The following is a 3,408-nucleotide window of genomic DNA, read 5'->3' on the forward strand; positions in this document are numbered from 1 at the left end:
ACCGGTGATGGACCCCCCCCCCCTCCGTCAGGTTGCCGGAATAGGGTCCCATTTGGTTTTTGGTGGCTACAGAGGCTTGCGGCTGTGGAACTCCCGATCTAGGTTTCTTTTAGGAGTTTATGTATTTATAGGAATTTCTGGCGTCGGGAACAAGTCAGGGGGGGGGGGTCTCTAAGTCATCCACAAGGTAGGGGGCGCGCACAGGGGGTAGGGCGCGCCCTCCACCCTCGTGGATGGCTTGGGACTCTTCTGTCCCAACTCTTTTACTTCGGTGGCTTCTTTTGGTCCATTAAAAATCATAAACAGTTGGCATGTCAATTGGACTCCGTTTGGTAGTCCTTTTCTGTAAAACCCGAAAGCAAGGGAAAAAAAGAAACTGGCACTAGGCTCTAGGTTAATAGGTTAGTCCCAAAAATCATATAAAATAGCGTATAAATGCATATAAAACATCCAAGATGGATAATATAATAGCATGGAATAATCAAAAATTACAGATACGTTGGAGACATATCACCCCTCCATCGTTTACACCCTCGGTCATATTTTCATAGTGCTTAGAGGAAGCCCTGTGGAGATAGCATCACCATCACCGTCACCACGCCGTCGTGCTGCGGAACTCATATGCTAGTTTGCCCGTCTTACGGGATCAAGAAGGCGAGGATGTCACCAAGCTGAACGTGTGCTGAACACGGAGGTGATGTACTTTCGGTACTTGATCGGTTGGATCGTGAAGAAGTTCAACTACATCAACCGCATTCCTAAACGCTTCCACTTATGGTTTACGACGGTACGTAGACACACTATCCCCTCTCGTTGCTATGCATCTCCATGGATAGATCTTGCTTGTGCATAGAAATTTTTTGTTTTCCATGCAACGTTTCCCAACATCTGTCACCTAGCGGTGCATCAAGGACATAATTCTTCTGTGCAGAAATGAGGATAATTCTCATATCACGGACCCAGTCCGCATTATTGGTACCATCATCTTTCAAATTAGTTTTCTCTAGGAACGTAACAAAAATCGCGAGCTATTTATCTACAACATAATTTTCAAAGACATTTTGACTATGTTCATGATAAATTTTAGTTCAAATAATTATATTACTAATGAAATCCCACTTAAATCAACATCCCTCAAGTTGTATAAGTGATACATGATCCAAATCAACTAACCCATGTCCGATCATCACGTGAGATGGGGTAGTCATCAATGGTGAACATCTTCATTTTGATCATATCTACTATATGCCTCATGTTCGAACTTCCGCTCTCCAGTGTTTGAAGATCATGTATGTACATGCTAGGATCGTCAAGTTTAACCCAAGTATTCTACGCGTGTAAATATGGCTTACACCCATTGTATGTGAATGTAGAGTCCATCACACCCGATCATCATGAGGTGCTTCAAAATGACGAACTTTAGCAACTGTGCATACTTGGGAAGAACAATTTTATCTTGCAATTATGTGAAGGATCATCTTATAATGCTACCGTCATTCTAACCAAAATAAGACGCATAAAGGATAAGTATCACATGCAATCAAAATATGTGACATGATATGGCCATCATCATCTTGTGCTTTTAATCTCCATCTTCAAAACAATGTCATGATCTCCATCGTCACCGGCATGACATCTTGATCTCCATTGTTACTGGCGCGACACCTTGATCTCCATCGTCGTGTCGGGGTCATCTCGCCAACTATTGCTTCTACACCTATTAATAACGCATAGTGATAAAATAAACCAATTACATGGCACTTAATGATTGACACGCAGGTCATACAAGAATTTAAAGACAACCCTAAGGATCCTGCCGGTTGTCGATACTACAAAACATGATCATCTCATACATCAATGTATATCACATCACGTCTTCACCATATCACATCACAACATACCCTGCAAAACAAGTTAGACGTCCTCTACTTTGTTGTTGTAAGTTTTACAAGGCTGCTATGGGTAACTAGCAAGAACTGTTCTTACCTACGGAAAACCACAACGGTGATTATCAAGTTTTCTATTTTAACCTTCTGCAAGGTCCGGCCGTAGTAAAATTCAATTCAACTAAAGTGGGAGAAACAAACACCCGCCAGCCACCTTATGCAAAATAAGTTGCATCGGTCCGTGGAACCGGTCTCATGTACGTGGACATGTAAGGTTGGTCCGGACCGCTTTATCCCACAATACCGCTGAATAAAAATAAGCATTGGTGGTAAGAAGTACGAACATCACCGCCCATAACTCCTTTGTGTTCTACTCGTGCATATCATCTACGCATAGACCTGGCTCTGATACCACTATTGGGGAATGTTGCATGGAAAACAAAAAAAAATCTATGCACTCGCAAGATCTATCCATGGAGGTGCATAGCTACAAGAGGGGAGAGCATCTTCATACCCTTGAAGATTGCTAAGCGGAAGCGTTTATCAATGCGGTTGATGTAGTCGTACACCTTCACGATCCGTCTCAATCAATTACCGAATGTACGACGCCTCCGTGTTCAGCACACGTTCAGCTCGAGAACGTCCTCACCTTCTTTATCCAGCAAGAGGGTTGAAGTAGTAGATGAGTCCTGGCAGCACGACGGCATGGTGATGGTGGTGGTGAAGAACAATCTCCGTAGGGCTTCGCCAAGTAGAACAGAAACTATGACGGAGGATAAACTAGAGGGGGCGGGGTTGCCGACACAAGGCTTGGTGATTCTTGATGTGTTCCGGGTGATAGGCCTGTTCAGAAACATAGCATGCAATTTCAAAAAAATTCCTAGGCTCACGCAAGATCTATCTAGGAGATGCATAGCACCAAGAGGGGGAGAGTGTATATGTACCCTCATAGACCGAAAGCGGAAGCGTTTGACAACACGTTTGATGTAGTCGAACTTCTTCTCGTTTCGACCGGTCAAGCACCGAACGTACGGCACCTCCGATTTCTGCACACATTCAGCTCGATGACATCCCTCGAACTCTTGGTCCAGCAGAGTGTCGAGGAAGTAGAAGAGTTCCGTCAGCACGAGGGTGTGGTGACGGTGATGGTGAAGTTATCCGCGCAGGGCTTCGCCTAGGCACTACGTGAACATAACCGGATGCGTAAACTGTGGAGGCGGGCGCCGCACACGGCTAACAAATGTTGGTGTGTCTTCTAGGCGCCTCCTGCTACCTCTTGAGCACTGCGTTGGTTTTCCCTTGAAGAGGAAAGGGTGATGCAGCAAAGTAGCGTAAGTATTTCCCTCAGTTTTTGAGAACCAAGGTATCAATCTAGTAGGAGGCTCCTCAAAAGTCCCACGCACCTACACAAACAAACAAGAACCTCGCAACCAACGCGATAAAGGGGTTGTCAATCCCTTCACGGAAACTCGCGAAAGTGAGATCTGATAGAGATAATAAGATAAGATAAATATTTTGGTAT

This window comes from Triticum aestivum, chromosome 1B (assembly GCF_018294505.1).
Source record: "Triticum aestivum cultivar Chinese Spring chromosome 1B, IWGSC CS RefSeq v2.1, whole genome shotgun sequence".
NCBI classification, from domain to species: domain Eukaryota; kingdom Viridiplantae; phylum Streptophyta; class Magnoliopsida; order Poales; family Poaceae; genus Triticum; species Triticum aestivum.